Source organism: Grus americana, chromosome 6 (assembly GCF_028858705.1).
Source record: "Grus americana isolate bGruAme1 chromosome 6, bGruAme1.mat, whole genome shotgun sequence".
Lineage (NCBI taxonomy): Eukaryota > Metazoa > Chordata > Aves > Gruiformes > Gruidae > Grus > Grus americana.
In genome coordinates this window covers 10,022,201-10,043,120 of record NC_072857.1, presented here as the reverse complement: position 1 = coordinate 10,043,120, position 20,920 = coordinate 10,022,201, and positions in this window count along the sequence as shown.

The following is a 20,920-nucleotide window of genomic DNA, read 5'->3' as shown; positions in this document are numbered from 1 at the left end:
GATGTAGCGGTGCGTCCTGCTGGGAACAGGAGACGTTTTCTAAAAATTGTAGACAATTGCCTGGCAGGCACTGGGGAAAACTGCATCTTCCTTGTTTTCTCTCCCAAGCCCTAAGCTGTTCAGTCCAGCCGTTTGTCTCGCGGACAGAACGTAGTGTCCCACAATCTGGTTTAAAAACCTTGCAAGAACAGGGGTCAGTCCAAGCCTATGCCAAGCCGTTTTCCTGGCTTTATCTGGAGCTTAGCCCTAAACTCCTGAATTGGGGTAGGAAGAGGCAGGGATGTGTGGCGAGGTTGGGAGGAAGAAGCTGAAGTTGGGGAAAATTGGGAATCTCTTGTGTGTGTTCTTAGGAACAAGGGTCTAGTGTGATAACTTGTACTGAGTTAATTGACTTTGTAGAAAAAAAATAGTGGAGTATTGTAGTGTTTTTATTTTGAAAGGGCAGGATGGAAGAGTGTGTGCTACCTGTATTACTGAGGGTAAACTAAGGCATAGTGAGGTACAGGTGGAGGGTTCTAAGTTGACTAGTGAAATTAGCCAACAAGTGCTTCTGAGATTGATGTTTTAAAAACACAGTATCCTTCTGATCCTTTTAATCTCAAGTCTGATTCCAAGCTTTGCAGCTATGTGGAAATAATGTGTTTTGCCACTGCAAAGGAAAAAAAAATAAAATTCCTGAGGCTGGGGAGTTTCTACCTTGCTGCATTGAGTTGACTTCTTTCTATTTCAATTAAGGCTGTTATGTGGTGTGTGGGTTTTTTTGGTTTTGTGGTTTTGTGTTGGTTTTTTTTTCCTTACCTAGTAGTCTTGCTGAATGTGCAATCTCCAACTTTCCTAAGCTTGCCTCCTGTGGTCTTTTGTATGCAAGAACAGAGTAATTTTTTTTTTAAATTAAAATCTGAATATGTATATGAATATGCTTTAAGTCAACTTAAGTAGACTTTTTTCCAAAGAACAATGAATCCAGGTGAAAATAAAAAGGAAAAAATTATTAAAATAAAGGAAATGCACGCTTGAGAAAATGTGTTAATACCAACAGATGTAAACTTGTTTGCGATTGAAAGGTGCTAATACTTCCTCCACTGAAAAGCATATTTACCTGTGACCAGGTTGATGGCTGGGTTTACCACAACTTCAATCCCTTAGGAAATAATGCATATTTAACTTATAGTTTACTCAAAGCCAACAGTATATTTGTCCGCAAAACAAGCGCCAAATTCTCTCGGGTAGAGCACAGCAGTACAGCAAAGGTTCATATTAAAATAAATAATAATAAAAATTGCTTTCAGAAAGGTACTTGGTCTCATTTAATCAACTCTAGTAGTATTCCTCAGGGTTCTGAAAACCAAAGGGTTGCCATGATTCAGAGGGGATCTTCACTACATTGGTCACCAGCTACCTTTTAGCCAATGAAGGACCTCTGATGCCCATGCCTCCTCTGCTATTCTGCCACCCTCTAGTACTGTTTCACTCTTCAACTATTTTTCTTTTCTGTCATTGGAAATTTGGGCCTACCTACGATAACTATTAAAACCAATATTTCAGTCTTCTACTGCTTCTCCCCTACCTTCTTTATGGAGAAAACCGAATATGTTAATGAAAGATTGTTTTCGTCTTTCTTCTTGCCATCTTCTCTTATGCATTGCTGTTTTTCATCCCACCAGAATTCTTTCTTGTCTCCCTTTTACCCCTGCCACTATTTCATACCACTTGTCTGCAGGCTGTCCACCCTACCTTCTCCTGTCAGAAGCTAAAACACTGGGCCCAGAACAGCAGCAACAACAGCAACAGTTGTGTTTTTCTTGGAGACTGGCAGGATGACACCAGGGCTTGGCTTTGTGGCTTTAGGCTGAGTGTAGCCCCAAGGCAAAACTCATGCCTGTGCCTGTTGCCACCTCAGGAGGCAAGTTGTTGAAGAGCAATCAGACAGATTAAGTGACTAGAGGGATCTGATTTATAAGGTGATATTAGGAGTGCAATATATTTAGATGGGATATGCAAATCGAGCAGAGGACATGATAACTATTTTGAAATACTTGCTCAGTAAAGACCAATGATGGTGAAGAATTACTATGGAGAGGAACAGAGGGGTATAACTGAGAATAATGGATTGAAATTAAGAAAAATAAAATGTGGGCCCGATGCCATGATAAAGCTTCATGACACTAAATTCAGAATGCAGAAGAGAAAGAAGAAGTGGTGAAAGACCTGTCACTTAAGACAGTTTAAAATTGATGTGAAAAAGTAGTAGAAAGTGTACTCTAGAGGGCAATCCTTCACTGGCATGGGGATAGAGTGGATGTTCCTTTCCATCTCTAATTTCTGCGATTCAGTGGTGCTGTGATTAGGGGATAATTCTTTTTCCTTGTGCAGACCCAAGATGTTACTTAATATTTTAAGGAAGCTTTTAAAATAATCTGTAGTAGCACTGAGAGTTAGCTTGATCAAATACATTGAAATACAGCATTATGAGCCCTAGGTCCATCAGGGAACACTGGAGGATTTTAAAAAAGAAAATTAAAAAAAAAAATCATATGACAAAATAATACTTTCTGTGACTTCCTCCCAGGCATTCTGAAGACTGATGTCAGCTCTAAAGAAATGGTCTAAGCTCTGTTGACATCTCTTCCTTTGTGAGCTCCAGTGAAGTTAACTGACTGCCCTTTGTTCCATCACCAGAGGAGCAAACTGTCAAAAATATGTTAAATGGAAACTTGAGCCCATACAGTTGCTCTCTCTTGTGCACCATTCAAAAGAAGCAAAGAAGAAAGTTGAACAGATTTTAGAAATGGTCCTTTTTGACCTTTACAAAAGTGCTGAATTTAATCCCTTTAGCCTGAAAGATCCTGCTGGTGAAAAGGATTAGGAAGAGGAAAAAAATTTCCTCTGTGTCAGAATTGGTCAAGTTTTTGTGACCTAGCGCTTGCAGTGCGTTTGTTCAGGCTCCTTTCTTCAGAGGGTTTGACTTTGTGATATGTTTTAGACTGATATCTGAAAACTGCGGGTCACTATTTTGTGTAAGCAGCAATCTTTAAAGGGCTGGTGACAAAAAACCCCCATGAACACAAAACAAAAAACGTAATGAACTTTCCTCCACTGTCTGTTCCCACACTGGTCTGCCTGAACTTGATCTGTGGGAACATGTAGGCATGGATTAACAACCCTGTTCTCCATTTTCTTAAGAGATTAAAGGCAAAAAGGCAAACAAGCTGCAGGCTTTAGTAATGAAAATACTTGTCCATAGGAACCCAACAAAAACTAAATGTTTTTACAGACATTAGATGAAAATAAACTGCTTTCATCAACAACTGTCAACAACCGAACAGAAACGCTCTGACTGATCCAGTTCACAGTGCTCTACTCAATATATCGCACTTTCAGGGAGGCTAATTAGTGGGTCTGTGGGCCAATGCTACTGTATTGCTTCTGATTCCCAAACTTGATTATCGGATCAATCTCTGGTGTACCTGTGTCATGTAGGCGTACCCCAAAAGAAACTGTACCAGTGTTTAAGTGTAGTTGATAATCTCTCCTCTTCTTTTCTATAAAAGCATCTTTTTCCAGCTGGGGCTAGAGTCTGAAATTACTTTAGATTTACACTAAGGGCAACTCTGAGGGTAGGATTTAGTGATGAGATGTTATTGCAAGGATGCGAACTTATTTTGAGGTGTTTGAGGACCCTGGAAACCTGAGTGATGTAATGTTCACTGAGCCCCTCTGCAGGACTAATAGAATTGTCTTGGCACCTCTGCAGTCAATGAGGGCTTTGCCATTAATTTCACTTTAGATTAATAGAACTCATAAGAAATAACACATGTTCTTCTGGAGTTATTTGCTTCGCTGTTTATCTATGTTAGAAAGACAACACCGAGCAAAGTGAAGTAGAAAGAGGAGGGAGATGTGAGGGTAAAAGACAAAACAGAAGGGGAAAAATAAGTTATGTTTGTTTGCATGTCTATGGCAGCTGTGGAGATAGAGCTGTGATTTAATAACCCTACAATGTGCCGTGTGTTGCTTCTCTACTGCACACTGATGTAATAATGCAACGGGAAGTTGAGTTATTTGTAATGTCATATATTGTGAGAATGAGCTGCTCAGAAGTAAACAGCCAAAAAGTGTCTTGGTAACAAATTGTGAGGCTAACAAACAGGAAGGAAAAATAACAGAAAGAAATTGCCACTGTCCTGTTGTCTCTGGGAAGCTGATATACGTTATTCTGAGCAACTGCGCTGCCAAATGTGGTGTCTTCAGTAATGACAATGTGCAGTACAATTGTGTCCTGTTATCTATAATGGTTTGCTATAAACCATAACACTATCCTGCACTTCATGAAAACGAACAATGGGGTAATATTATGTTCTGAGACTGTTTTAAATAGGTTTGAAATTATTTTATTGAAGCTGCAAAGTGGCCCCAATTTGCATAAGGATTTTACCTATTTTAAATGCAATTCAGGTTGTTAAAAATGCCCACAATCATCTTTACAATCTCTAATTTGTTTCCTACTGGGTCATCACTAAATCTAGCCTGATCATATTTATTTCATAGCGACATGTGCAGCTGCACAGCCACCTGCCCCTCTGAGTGTTTGGATTTATATCTTCAAGGTGATGTCTGCAAATAAAAGAATTAGAAGTTTGAGCATACATATCTCAGGCAGCCGTTTATGAGGGAACTGCAGCTTTTGAGAATCAGAATTTTTCAAGTGGTGGTTCAGTCTGATTCATTGGATGAGGTAGAGTTAGCTTAGTTTTATTTCTAGTGGATTTTATTGCTCATAGTTTATACTAAACCCAAACAAACAATAAACACCCCCAAGCCCCCCCCCTCAACAACAGTACACCCCCCAAAAAAACCCCAAAAAACCAAACAACAAACCCAAACCCAAAACCAAATCTGAAAAAATGCCAAAACCCCAAACTAAACCTAAACCTGCAAGGTCAAATTTACAGCAATATGAATTTACACTGTTGAGTGAAAAGAAGGTAACAGGAACGCTGCTACGGATAAGTTTTGCAAGCTGGAGCTCCTGAGTCCACCCAGGAGCTTGGGTGCCTTTGAGATGCAAAGTGGTTTAGGATGAAAACCTATCTAGAAATTAATAGGCAATGCCAAAGAGGGGGAAGGGATTTGACTGCAGGACTCCCATATTTTTTTTTTTTTTGTAGTCAAAAAGTCCTGAGGATCCATGAGGGTCTGTCTTGGACAGATGAGGTGGGTGCCCATCAATGCTTCAGTGAGCAGCAGCAATGTGCTTTCCAAGCAGCGCTGGGGTGCGTGCGGGACCTCATACGGAATATTTCCAGAGGCCTCCAGGCTGGAAGCCGAGTGACGTAACACTGTGCTTGCTAATAGTTAATGTTTAACGGTGGTACCGTACAGCAGAAATGGGAAGATATGTTGTTATCCTGTCCTGGGAGGTGCTGAATATTGGAAGAAGAGAGCAGAAAAGGGTGCCCGCAGGGTGCGGGTGTGTTACAGGAAGCAGTAATTACGCCCGTATGATGAGATCAGTGGTGCCTACCTCTGGGTTTACACTTTAAACTCCTGTAGCGATAGGTTCAAATAACACTAATAACATGCCTTCCTAACTACTAAATTACAGTCTTCCTCACTTTTAGATACGTAGTCAATGCCTCTGCCTGAGCTCATTTAACTGTGGATCGTGTACTTAATACTCTTACAGATACCGACTCACCTTTTTTGAAACTTCTTTGGGTCATTATTTTATCATAGCCACTGTATAATAATACAGTATTTTTAAGAAAATTCATTATTTTCAGATGTATTGCTCTATCTAGTTCTATTTGGCAAGTGAAAGGAAAAAAAAAATGTGCATCCTGCCTATATATTTGTACCTGATATTTGCCTGCTTGTTGTTTCCTTTCTAGTATTTTTTTCTTCTAATGGCTTTTATTTTTTTGGTTTAACTTTTAACCTTTTAATCTAGTGAAACTTCTCTAGTGCTCTGCTTCTAGAAATATGGTAAAGCCAGACATTAGTTCAGTGTCAGAGTGCACCTGACATATAAGTAAAATTTCCATATTTTTAAGGCAGTTTTCATTTTTTTAATAGAACTTCACATGTTTGGCTCTGTCACTGAACGTAAAATAGACATTTTAATTGGGTTGTGTATGATGACATATGAGCAAATTGCTCCTTTACTACACTTCTGTATGTTGAGAAACCTTTGTCATTAGCTTCATTTCAAGGAATAGTTAATCAAGAAATAGTTTCCTGGATCGTGATTCTGTTATGTATCTGATGAATTTGATGCAATCCATTTGATGTGCATTGTGATATTTGTGAGACTTTAGCGGTCTCCAGAATCTGCTGTTAGGAAAGGTTGCCATCGTACTGTATGTATCTTCAGTTTTAAAAAGTTGTATTTACTTCTTTTTCAGTACTTATTTTCTTTTGTGTGCTTAATTCACGCCTCTAGCTTTTAAAGCAAGATCATCTGTGGACTGAAAACTAGGCTGCAATTTGCATTTCTTGTTTTCTCTTGAACCAATGTCTGATTCATTGATAGAACTTTACCTTTTATCTTCTGGTATTAATTTACTATCTCATTTTTTTGGGGTTCTTTTGCATGAAAAAGTCACTTGTTTTCTATAGCTTGTTAGGACAAAATGCTTAATTATAAATGAAATAGTTCTCTCTGCAATCAATACTATAAGCTTATGTGCACAGGAGGGTGTTACTCATGGGAGATACTGGGGACTTGTATATCACAGTAGGTTAGGATGCACGTTAGGAATTTGCTGGGTAATACCGACTGAATCTGTGCACATGCACTGCTGAAATGCATTAGAGGTAACCGAGGAGAGGTCAGCCTGTCACCAGTACCCTGGCCTTGGCATCTGCCTTGTAGTGGTAGAGGATAACCATTCCAAAACACCTTGCAGTTTTATGTTCCTTTATTTTATTTTGTAGCAGCTGAGGAAGATGCCACAAGTAAAGCACTGTGGTTGTTGAGGCATATAACACTTCATGCTGGAGAGGAATGATTGAATGAATGCGTTCTGAAATAACAGGGTGGTTTTGCAAGCCCTTGATAGTCTGGTTTATTAAATGTTATATAGTTAGATGGACCCCTTTCCAGTATAATTTTCATGATTATCTTTTCAGTGTAATGCATTTTCAGCTATGTAAAGACGACTGTGTCTGCAGCTGATATCATCTTGGTTCAGATAGTAACGTATTTCATCCCACATCTTTTAAAAAAAACCAAAAAAACCCAAACAAAAAGCCACACACACCACCCCCCACTGACCCCCAACATACAAACCCCATGGCAAATGGTAGAGAAGTCGGGAGAAAATAGCGCGGCAAAGAGAAACACTCCTAAGGGAGCGAGGAGACACTGAACTGTGATTTCATAAAAGACTCAATGAACAAGAAGCACTGACCCTAGATACCAAGTTAGAAAAGAAGGGTTCAGACTCTTAAGGGAATAGATCTAGCCGAAATAAAAATTGGAAATCAGGTTTTCTGGTTTTAATACTATGGTCAAAACGAGAATTGGCTGAAAGGTTGTCACAGAAATGTTGATGAATGGGAGAGAACACAATTTTTCAAGCATTGGTGCTCATAAATGAGGAAAATGAGCAGTCTAGATAGAAGATCTGTACAAAACTCTATATGGCTGGATCATTTAATAAATTTGTTTCACTTCCCTTGTTTTCATTCCAGCACTTTAAATTTCTGAGTGACCATACTAGAGCTGAGATAAAACAAAAACCTTAGGAGACCAGCCGCACAGAGATCGACTGTGCTTGGCATCTGGGACTTCTGCAAAGCTCAGCAAGATGGACCAAAGACACAGTAACCAGTGAAGAACGCTTTCATAAATGCAGTATTTTTGCATTGTTAATGAAACTTAACTTCACCTTGTGCGGCCTTTGTAAAAACCAAAGAAATCAAACCCCAGAATTGCCAAACAAGTCTTCATTCTCAAAACATGTGAGATAAGGACGCGGTCGCTCTCTGATGTTGGATGAAGCGTGCTAAACCATGTTGTGCTTGGCACGGCGTTGGGAGCACCAGGCAGCGCTGAGTGCTGTGGCTGAAGTCCAAATCTTGGCATTTCACTACTGTTACTTGCCATTGCCAGCGTCCTTGCCGGTGGCCAAGGAAGGTGGTATGTAAGCTCTGAAATGATACCCTTATGCCTGTTTAGAGAGCTGGATACCCTTCTGCACGTATGGACTACAGTAGCTGCACAACTGCAGGGTACTTACATAACATCAAGCACTTCTCTGTAAAGCTGAGCCCTTTATTACTCATGTTCTTACTTATATACATATATGTATACCTAAATAGGTGAAAGGCTTGATATATTTTTTTTTCTTTGAGTGCTTATTGTTATGGTGGCATCTTGCAGTGTGAGACTATCTTCACGTAACCTGTCCTTGAAACTACAGCCTGCCTTCAACTTGCTTCAGTTTTATTCATAGAACGGCTATAATTAAAGTGTTCACAAGGCTTTAAAGAGGCAACACAAAAGTTTAGATCTGCTTAGGGCTTAAGAATAAATTACCTCTGTGGCTGCCTGGCCCACTTACCAGCACAGCAATGGAGTCTAATCTTCATTCTTTAAAACTGCTTGAAAATATCTCCTTTCCATATGTGATGTGGGACTTTGGGTCGTGTGTCCCCCGCCCCTTCCTTTTAAGCTGTCTAGTTGTTCAAGAGCAATTTGAAATAAATCTCTATATAATAACAGTTAAGGAATCATGAATTAGGATGGAAATCCTGCTAACATTGTTATTAGATGAAGCAAAAAGCTTGAGTTTTATAACAAAGAGACAAAAAGCAATAGGATGTTAATAAAAATGGGAAAGCTAACGTTCTTTAAAAAAAGACCCATGTTTGTGAAACAGTGTTTGAGGTACGTACATGCCTTCCTAACTTTTCCCATTTTTATTGATGAGGAAAGGTAATCTGCATAACTCTTCCTGATAATGATCTTTCGGTAACTACTTGAAAGCTTTCAGAAAGTGGTTTTCATTCCTTTGTCAAAGAAATTTTTCATGTCAGTAAAAATACTTTCCCACCAGCAAGCAAGCGAGTTGCAAGAAAAAAGCATTACAAGAGAAAAGACCATGTGGAAAAAAGATGGAAGGGTGCCCTTGAGTATATTTTGAGTGTATTCCCTTTCCCCATTCAGAAACCATCAGTAACAGAGGCGTTGATAGAAGAATGAGGATCTTTGTCATAGGTTTGAACTGAACAATATCCATATAAATTTAAAACCTTCAGAACTGTAGCCTTACTATAAATTCCTTTTATTTGGATGAGGAAATCTTTAGAAGAGAAATAATGTTATGCAGTTTTTAAGAAGCCTTTGTGATTAGGATAAATTGGGAAAAATTAATCGGGGGAGCAATCAAATTTTTTGATTTTCTGTCTTAAATGTAGTTTTCTTTACTTAGTGACAGAAAATTATGGAAGGTGGAAAACTAAAATAACTGACTTTAATTATCTCACTTAAGTGGATATAACCAGAATAGTGAGATTATAGGAGGGAAAAAAAAAAAAAAGACATAAAAACTTTTTTGGGAAATAGCTGGAGCCCTGAATTGGTACCTACAAATATTGGTTTTAAATTAATGCTTTTTAAGGAAATAATGATTAAAGTTGAAATTAAGGGGAAGGGATTATGTTGTCATTTCAAAGAAGAATAAATTTTAAAATTTATGAATAAAGAATTTTTTTTTAAGTGGAAGACTGTAGACTTAAAACAGTATTTAGGAGGAAAAAAATGCTTGTAAAATATTTTTTAAATTGCATTAATGTGGAGCAGGGATAAATCTCACCAGCCATTCTTTGTGTGTCTCTTCTCTCAAGTGCACGTTCATCCGACAGTATCCTTCCCTCTGCCCCCTGCCATGTCACCACTCCTTACTGTACAACATGCCCTGTCTATATGTATAGATTTGCTGCTTAAAGTGAGATATGACCCTTTCACATCAATAGATTGAATAGTATAAGCACATATAAGAATTAATTGATGGCTGTCATAAATCAGCAGAACTTATGTGCGTATAACTTGTGAAAGGTTGGACTATATATGCCATAGAATAATAATTTCAGTGATAATAAATAACGGAATGCACTGGGAAGTTGTACTAAGGTTTAACTATTACATCACTGATGCAAAGCAGCACTAGAAAATGTTAATTTTCAGGAAGGCAAAGCTAAAAACTTAAGTCCACGTGCACTTTTTTTGGTTCAGAGATCCAGGTGCTATTTAACTTTAAAAATTATTATAAAAATAATTGAATTGTATCTATTTCCATTAGTTTAGTATTAGATAAGGCGCATTTGCAGAAAGAGGTAAGGTAGTTGGTGTAGGTGAAGTTGGGTAATGAGCTTAATGAGCTCATGTGTTGAGGTTATGAAGGCCAGTTTGGTTTATGAAGGACCTAGGATTTTTCCAGTGAGTATTGCTTTCTGCAGTACTCAACGCGTTACACAATACTTGTGTTTTGCTTTGCTTATGAAGACACGCTTGTGCGTTTCTGGGAGTTTTAGCAGCTTTCATTGAGCAGGCAGCCAGGAGAGCTGAGGTGGTCTCAGACCAGGCAGGCACATCAACACGTGCAGCTCTGCGCAGCCTTCTCTTTTCCAGACAAGCAATCGCTTGCTGATGGGAAAGCCAAAGGCTTAAAGTAGTATTTTGGAGAGGAAGGGGATGCAAAAGCATACATGCTTTTGTAGGTCTAGATTTGTATGATTGGAACGTCATTGTGTTCTCGTAATGCATTCTGAAGCCCTAAACTACTCAGAAGGAAATCCTGCGTGAGAGGAGTCTGTGGGAATGAAGGTGGGGTAGCTCAGGCTTGAGTGCCAAAAAGTCATTAATGACAATGTAATATTCATCTTCAAATGTCATTTTGTGCAACGCTTCCCATCCTGTCAGGAGCTGCCTTGTGGTCCACCAGGGCCTATTCCAGTCAGAGATCAGATGTGAGGAATGGAGCCCGAGGGGGACAATGATATATCTTTATAATGAGCTCCTTGAATACCCTTCGGTTACGAACCACCTCTCTGATACGGTCCTTGCAAAGAAAATTAAAAACCTTTCATTGCCTGCCTTAGTAGAGGACCAATTCTCTGTTGTCTCTGGAGCATATTCGAGTGTTATTGAACTTGGTTTTGTTACTGAGCTAAAAGCTGACTTGAAAGAATAGTCACCATGAGGAGAATGGAATAGCAATGCCAGATGTAATGTAGTATTGACAAAAAGCCTCGACTTGGCTCACAGCACACGCTTTCCTGGGTTTGTTTTGGTGACATTATTCTCACTCAGTGTAGGTTCCACTACTTGCTTTTTTTCTTCTTTATTTTATTTTTTTTTCCCCCCCTGGGTGCACCAGAGTTGGATTTATCAAGAGGCACTTTGGGTTATAGCACAAGATATCTTAATGTCCTCCTACCTTAAATGCCTTTTTATGTGAATCTATGAATGAGGTCTATTACTCTCTCACTGCCACTTGTTGTTCAGATTGCTTTTTCTTTTTCCTTTAAACTTTTTCTGGAGAGGCTATTTAACTTTCACTCTCTAGTCCTTTCTATTTGGATCACTCTTCCTTCTCTCTGTTGAACTTTCTCTTCACCCTTTATTATCATTAGGTATTCTATTCTCTGGATGCTTTTCTCATTTGTGGCCTATCACTTCATTTTATTATTTTCTTTCAGCCTCTTGTTCACATTGAGTAATGTGTTTTTTCTCTGTCTCCTCACAAACCAGAGAAATATAGGAACAGGATGCATGAGACTTTTTTTTTTTAATGTGAAAATGAAATCCTCAGCTCAACTGGCTCCATCTATCTCTGATTTCTTCTTCATTATCAAAGTGCAGTGGCAAGTAATACCTCAAATATGATAGCCGGCCTCTGGAGACCAAGAGCATGGTGCAAGCCATGTTTCTTATATTAGCACCAGTCCCCCTAATCCCTTGCTTATATCAACCTTTTTAAGAAAATTAATTTCGCATGATTATGCTAATATTTTCTTAATGAATTAGAAAAGAAACCTGTGCAGAACATTAATGAATCATTTTAACCATCCCTGCTGTGAGATTTCAAGATCATTCTTTTTGTAAAAGTGTATTAATATTAATATGCACCCTGGTAATTGGTACAAAGTTAATTACTGTAATTCTGCTCTAGTAAAAAAAAATATTAAAACCTGTATAATATGCAGTAATAGCTAGTTAAGATGGAAATCTTGAAGGTAAAATATTGACCCATACATATGATGTGAGATAAGAAATAATTTTGATGTAATAACCAGATATTTTAAAGAAATATAATTTGGCTATTAATTTCATTCAGTTTATGTAAATAAATATACTACATAATTTAGTCATTATCTTTACTTCAGTGGAGTATGACTCGGATTTGAAATCAATAGGAGTGAGATCTAGCTCTTCTAATGTCTAGGGGAATAAAACCTGTACACATGACAGAATCTGTGGAAATTAGAACTAGAAAATTAATCAATACTGTAAGATTTCAGTAGAAACTTCTGTGTCATTATTTGGCACTTGATAGGATAGCTTGCCGAGCTGTTTTTCTGAAACAGTGAATAGTGAAAGCATTGTAAGGACCCTAAAGCTGTTGCTGTCTTAGTGCTCGTGTGTGTGTGTGTATACGTGTATTTCAATTGATAGCTACTCTCCTGTGCTTCCTAGACCAACGATGATTCTTCCTCTCAGTGGAATAACCGCGCAGGTAGTCATTTCTGCCTGCCGCGCCGCAGACGTTCCCTCCCCTTTCCAGGGTGAACCGTTAGCCTGGCCGGACCCTGGTGCCCACCTTCTGTCGGAAGCTCCAGGGCAGAGCTGTGGAACCCTGCTCGCGTGGCTGGGTACCGTACCCGCTTTTCGTTCCTATGTCTTGCAGATGAGTCTTTGCTGCCCACGTCTTCAGGTTTTTTCATGCCATTTACCGCATTTGAAAAATGGTATTTTAAGGAATGTTTTTATCTGAGTTAGAAACATCTCGCATTTCTTCCCGTAACTGATGTCAGAAGTCTTATGGTTGTTCAGATGGCTGTTCTTAAACATATTATTACTTGACATAAACTTTCTGCGTATCTCAAACCTTGATCCTTACAATGATATAACTATACAATCATTTTCTTTTACTTGCAATTAAGAGAGTTAGTAACGTACTCATAGAGAAAAGGGAGTAGTATGCGACCATACGTACACACAGAAATTTTTATCTCAAAATTGTTATCCAGACTTGTAAGCTGTTTATTTCTTTTTCTAGTGTTTATTGTGTTTCTGTCTAACCTAATATTGGTACAGATCTTTGGGAATTTCTGTCTTGGGAATGCATTAAGACATGTAATTATCAACCAGTCCAAATTGAATAAGACATTTCCTTTTCATCTAAAGACCGTGTATTATCTACTCCCACTATTGCAACGTTTAGCTTTCTTTTACTGCAGGCTTTTTAGTTGTGTCAAGCCTACAGATTTCACATTACCATGTAGACTATAATTGAAAAGGAATAATCCTTTATTAATTTTCTATTAGAGAAAAATCAACACGTAAGAAAATCAACACATAAGAATATGAATACCAATAGGGAAATAAAAGCTTTTTAAAAACTGTGTTCAGCATACTGTGTATAAACTGGAATAATACACCCTAAGCAATGTAATATTGAATTGTCAGGTAGTACTAAAATGGTGGTTTAAGTGATTTAAAAATGTAATTAACGACAGTATTTTGCTATATACTTACCACAGAAATTAAGTGGACAAATGTTATTTTCCTTCAAACAAAGAAAAAACTAGTTGAGTGCTGGAAATCTTAATTCAGGGAAATAGCTTTTTTTTCTTCCTTGTGCTTTTATGCCATCTTCTAATGCTACACTATTTGTAGTGTGTGTGTATATTTTTTCTTTTTTTATTATCCTTTTATGTAAGAGTTTTAGATGTGATTAATATGAAATCAGGAGAAAACATGATGTATTTAGGAAAGAAAGCTACCCTGGAAGTAATGGTCAAGTCAAAGGCCTGTCCTGGCTCATCAGGGTAATGTCAGGACCTTGTTACCCCCAGAAGTCAGCAAAAAGTGGTCTGGTGATGGTTTTGATTTCCTAACCTGAATGACCAGGCATTAATTCCATGTACGTAATCTTGAAAGGGCAGGCATTGCTCCAAATCCAGAGGGAAAATTCAAATTCATGCCTCTGTTTTCACAGAAACCTACTTTAAGGTGCCCTCATACCTTTCCTTGGGACGGAAGGAGCGGAGGGTCCCACCCCTCGTTAGAAGTGAAGTGCCGGTGTTTACCGGGGCCCAAAGCAGTGTTCTACACCCAGTTGTACGGCATTCCCGCACGGTGCTTTGATGGGGAACACACAGCCCCTCTCTTACAATGACGTGGTTGGATTGCATCTGGCAGGTCTGCAGTCTGAGCTCCTCCCTGGAGCTCTGCGGGGGGCTGGTTTCGTCGGTCTGGATTTCATTGCAGAAGGGTTGACACGGTCCTGTGACCTCACGCCTCTGGCTGCTTTCGGGGAGAATGTAGCTCTGTCAGCGTTTAATACTTACTTGAATTGATTTCTTTGGGGAAAAATGACACTTATAAAAAACTGAATTCCTCCCCCTTCCTGTGTTTTGAATAAATTCAGTAGCAGAAAGGAAAGGTAAATATGTGGACAACAACCTCAAAATGAAATAGAAATGTAATTTTGGGGCTTTTTTTTAGCCAAATACTTTTGGTTTCCATTTAAGGGGTGGTGAGAGGGAACTAAAACCAAAATTTGAATTACAAAAACCCAACACTTTTTTGAAAAACCTTTAGTTGTTATTACTCATCATTGAAGTTCCTGTTTGACTTTGCTGGTGTTTATATGCTAAAGATTAAAAGCTTCAGAATATGAATTCCCTTTGTATGATTTCTATTGTGCCCCTGCTCAGCTTGTTCAATATTTTCAGGTTTTTTCCAGGCAAGCTGAGCGTCCTTCTGCGTTTCTGTTGGGGTAACTATCAATTAGAACTGAGCCTCAAACCAGCTTGGTTTTCTATGCCATGTTCTTTGTTCTGCCTAGTATAGGATTTCTGACTTTTCAAAATAAGCGCATATCGTGACACATGTTGCTCTTTGGTGCTAGAAGGAACAAAAGAAGTGTTTTTCATGTGTGTCTCTGTCAGTAGACTTATAAATGAATAAATTTCAAGTTCCGAAGGGCAGACTGTGATCACGCCAGCTTTGTGTAGCACATAATGCCAAGCAATTACTATTTTACCAGTTCTCACAACCTCATTCCTGGATAAGAGATTACCTGTTTAAAAGTAATCCACAGGTTATTTAAATATTTCAGAAGGTGTAGGACCTACTATATCTCCTGGATATATTTTTCTATGACTGCTCCAGTGGTTAAAAAAAATCTATGCTTTAATTTCAGTCTGAATTCCAGATTCTAATCATACTATCTTGTTATGATCTCTCCTAAGATAAGAAATATGCTGGAAATTTCCCTTTCTCTATTGACTAATGGGTTCTAACTTGTTCATCCTTTAAATGTCTGCTTTGGTAAGCTCTTTTCATGCTCCACTTCCGAGTTAAGCATTAGATTCGGTGCCATAGGAAGCACACACGTAAACTCACTCCTCGCTTATGTATTTGTCCACTTCCACACCTGAGTAAGCTGCTGGCTGCGTAGCTGTTGGATAACTTCAACTACAATATAGTTATCCTGATTTTAGCCAACTTTTTTTTTATGTGTGTGTCTTCCTGCTCTGGAGTTGTTGTTGCTTCCCCATGCTTCTGACATTTGCATCGTTCAGCAATACAGTTTGAAATTTGGGACAATGAGCTGTAAAATCTAGGCATTTTTTAATGTTAATGTCTAGTTTCTCTCTCTGATGTTGTGGGGTTGTGTAGCAATGAGGAATACAAATGCATGAGAAACTGGATTTCATTAGTTCTGCTGGTATTAAATGTTATCAATCATAATGTAGAGGTATTGTTCTATGAAGGAACCTCATTGTATTGCTTATTAAATCTAATTCCCCATCTTCATTGTCCTTGTACAATTTGGAAAATTATTCATGACTAGCTTCTATTTTTATGGGCTCCCCAGACTGCCTAAAATCATGTGCAAGAAATGCTTCCAGACATCAGTGGCTTTAAAAGTATTTATGTGGAAGGAAAAATGATCTTTCTCCTCTGTCAATCTCCTCTGAACTGCAAAATCTATTAGTGGGATTAATTCTGGTTTAGGCCTAATTTTCTTCCCCTTGCATTCCTGCTGTAGCACTTTAAGATAAATTAAAAACTAATCTGGCACACACCTGCTCTAACAGGTCAGGATCCTGCTGGTTCAGACTCCCACCACAACTGAAGTACTGCAGGAGAAAGGCATGTAGTTGTCTTCTGAGGATTTGTCTTCTATTCCCAAAATACAGGGCCTGTCAAAGATGTTTGAAATTCAGAGAAGCTATTGGAGGAATGTCTGTAGTGGTATTTGTAACACTGTGGATGCCGAGGCGTAAGCTGGCCCCGTGGGACAGGTGAAGCAGGCTTTTGTAAAACAGGTTGTGTGACTTTAATGGAGTTTAAAATTATTTAAAAAATGTATAAACGAATTAGTTCAGGAACTGTCAGTCTAATTAAAATATCAAGATTTGAGTATAACTAGACTACTTCTGTCTGAGACAGACTGCACTTGCATGAAACTTAATGGTGGTGACATTATGGTGAATCTCTGGGTCTTTGAAGAAATCTAGAGAGGATTAGATTGGAAGAGGTCAAAGGCAGTTTGAAGCCACTGCAGCTTGTGCCTCTCTGTGATTGTGTGGTGTTTTCTGTCGGGGAAGGAGAAAAAAAAAAACCCACATTTTTTGTCACAGGATATAGTGGCTATGTCGTCTTTTCAGGTGTGTGATCTCTTCTTCGTTTTGGCTAGAATAGCTCCTTGGGTTCTTAATATTTTAGCTGTTACTCTTGCTTGAGTGTCATGAAGATATTTTCTGAAAAGCTTAGCTTTTATGAAGAGCAAATCACTGAAAACAACATGATTTTTACAGTTTAATTATGAAAATCACTGATTTTAAGGCATGTGACAGAAATAAGATTTCCTGATTTTTAGCAAACAATGATAAGATGCTGGCTGAGAAAAAACAAATTGACTTGGCTGGGGGAACTGAAATGTGGATTAAAATCATTCTAAAGATTCTAAGAGAAAGAAATGAAGTATCTGGTTAACGTATTTATTAATCATCCAGAAGGAAGAAAAGCAGTATAATGACATGAATTACATATTAATTGCATACTTGTTTAGGTGTTGAAAACAAAGGTGAGAGGCAGCACAGGATAGAAATGGCAAATATGCATTTGAACTTTAAGATGACTTTCCCTTGGCTACAGTCCCACGATTCTGGGAGCTGCTTTCTGTGATAGACAGCATGAAAACATTTGAAGACGAAGATTAGCTGAAATACAGTATTAACTCAAATATTGCAATGCGCTCTGAAATAGAAAAAGAATTCCAGTTCTGAAGGGTGGATTTTAATTTTGATGTTCAAGAACATAATTCAGAATTTATTTTCATGGCTACATACATAGTTTTCACGTCGGATGATGTCGAGTCTACCATACATAAGAGATCCAATAAAAGAGTAGAAGCAGTATGATGTAACTTTTAAAGCTAACCAGCAGAGCAAGGAATGTACATCATCTTCAGTAAAATATTTGCAAACAGCTTGCAAATCCAATTAATTACTCGTATGAAAAATTGTCAATACTTTTGAATAATAAATCCGTTGGAGGCTTCTGCAATTTTTTCACAGACAATTTGCAAAGAGAAAAAGAGCTGAAATCCCATTGGTGCAATTTTCATTACAAATGGTTCATTCGGTCCTCATGTAGACAAATAAATAACACAGGATAGACAAAACTGTTTTGAAATACGTGCAAGAAGCAATGCAAAGATTCAGCAGAGAGAAACCCGTGCCAAGTTTTGGAACAAGGTGAATGGTAGCTGAAATGGGGCCACGCAGAGCCCACACCTGACTTCCAGACGAGTTCTCACCTGGGGCAAGTCCTCACTGACATAATCAGACAGAAAAAGCTTGGGATGGGTTTTGAATGCGGAGCATCATTTCCCTCTCTTTTTGAAGATCAAGCCATGCACTAAATAAAATAAATGTTAGCAAAAACATCATCTCTAGATATATCTCCTCCTCTGCAGAAAAGAAAAAATACAGAGCACAAAACTTGCTTTGTGCGTAAACTGTGGTTTATCTTGAAATTGGACAGGTGAGTTTTGGTGGTTGTCCGACTAATTCTCCTACTGCTCTTAAACTGTTGGTTATATCTAATATATCAAAGCCACATCTCATTAGTGCATCTGTCTGGACCACATGGTTACTCTGAATTGTCACTTTGGCTGGTTTGGACATGTCTGTCCTCAGGCTCTGAGAGACTTTTTTTTTTAGGTCAACAAACAAAGCCCCCCCCAAACCCCCCCCACAAACCCCTTCTAAATGCACAAACAAAAAAACCCCGAACAAAACCCCCAATGGCTGAGAGTAAATCTTGGAGGAGGAAAAAAAAAAAAAATCTCAAACTCTCAAAAGAAAGGCAGGCAGGCAGACAGATCCAGGAAGACTGGTAATAGGAACCATGGCAAAAATAAGTAATCAACTGAGACAAATATTGTCGCAGTCTGTCAGCTCATACAGAGATAGTTATGATTAGTGTTTTGGATACTCCAGAGCACAGAGAATAAAATCAGACATAGGAATCTCTGCTGTCACAGACAGATGCATTTCTTATGCTGAATTGACACTTTGGTTGCATAAGCACAAAACGGTGCCTATTTAATTTCTTTCAGATACACAGGACTCTTAGGACTCCTGTTTTGAGTGGAACTGTGTCTCAATAGAATTTATTCTGAAACACAAATAGTATCTTCAGCTTAGATGGAAATTCAATGAAAAGAATAGCAAATATCTTGTATAGCTTGTAAAGTCCTATGGTGTGAAACCTAGTATCACTGCATGTATCTGTTGGTGGCCAGGACAAAGGACATTTCTCTATGCAAAAAGACTTTCTAGGGGTGAGGGCTTTCTACCAGGATTCATTTAAAAAAAAAAGGGGGGGGGGGGGGAAGACACACTTGGGACACAAATAGGAAGGGACTTAGATGTAGCTGGTTTGGGGTATTTCAGGTTTTAAAAAAAATCTATTTTAAGACACGTTCAAGAAAATTACATTCTTTTGCCTACTATAGCGGGTCATCCCATCCACCAAGGCAGGCTGAGCTGATAGAACAAAGGACAAAAGAAAAGGATGAAAGAGACTCTTCAAAAGAATGAGGTCAGTCTGTCCCACAGCTACCCATCTACTCTGGTTAGTAGTCAGTGAATTAAAGATTAAAGTCTTCTCTAACTTACTAACCATTTGTATGGGCTTAGGAGTCCTAATAAGCATGGAGAGGTATATCCTGATTTTCACCAGCATGCTGTGATGGAGCTTTAGGATGTAATAAATAAAAGAGGAAATTAAAAAATAAGTATTGTGCAGCATAAAGCTAGGAGTAAAGAAATCGCTGTCAATGTCTGGCTCTGCCCTACTTGTGCAAATAATGTCTGTGCTCTTGTTGCTTCATTTCTTTATCTGTGAAACAGTGCTAATAGCAAGGAAGACAGGTGTTGGTTTTGTCACCAGTGGATGAAAGGTACAGTATAACTAGAGGAGGTAGGAGCTCAGCAATATTGGTTTTCCTGATCACAGTCTGCATCCACTTGGTTCATTTGAAAAGGAAAAGGTTGAATTTCCTTTTAACAGCTTTGTACTTTGCTTTTGGTGGGCCTTTAACAACAGCAAGGAAAAGGTCTCTTTCATCTGATCTTAGTATCAAATTATTTCTAATATTTGTACAATGTTGAAAATAGCTTAAAAAAAAAGTAAGGGCCATAAGGACGTGGTTATTTAGTGGTATTCAACTGGTAATATAGTATGAGCAAAATGATCACGGAAAGCTAGATTCAAATATACATTTCTTATGGTACCTGTCCAAAGCACAGTGTTAGTATTAGTGGGTATTACATATAATGCAGCAAACATTCTCTTTGATAGGCCAGCAACTAAAGAGATTTAGTCTTCCAAAATGCATTCTGTAGTTTTGGATTATCTCAGAAAAGCCACGATAGTGAATAAACATAGTCTGTTGGCATTTGTAATAAACACGAACTGAAAGATCTTGGCTTGCAGTAAGCATTTCCTGGAAGAAAAGAGAATAGAGCTCCAAAAAGAGGATGACAAACACTAAATGATGAATACCCTTAGGAAACAGAATTTTTTTTTTTTCCTGCCAGGGGAATACCTTTCAGATGTTTTCAGCATAAGCACTTTCTACTAGAGGCCATAGAAATTTTGCTGTAAAATTCAGTAAAAGAAAGATAAAACTGACACTGTGGATGTTTGAAAATAACAGCACATAGGCAGGGAGAAATCTGAGTCATGTTGACTTAAATCTAAACATATCAAATAATTTTAGTTTGTATTAGATTTGGAAACATTTGTAGGATTTTTGCAAGTTTTCTTGATATTCTTGGCTGTATTTTTTCCTCTTCCATCTCCCCTCTGTATTCTATCAAAGCGTAACTAACAGTATTTGTCAACAGATACGTCTTGAATTTTTCTTGCTTCAGTTGTATTCTAAACTTTTATGTTTTCCATGTACATAGTATAGTGACCAGTCCTAACAGGTTGCCCTTCTTACTCTTTAAGAACTGATATTTCTTAATGGAGCATTTTAAGAGCCAGAAAAATTCTCAATTAGCATAAATCAGTGCAGTTACTTTTAAAGTCAATGAAGTTCTGTCAGTTGATACCATCTGATGATCTGACTTTGTTTCTTTGAACCTCTTTTTTTTTTAC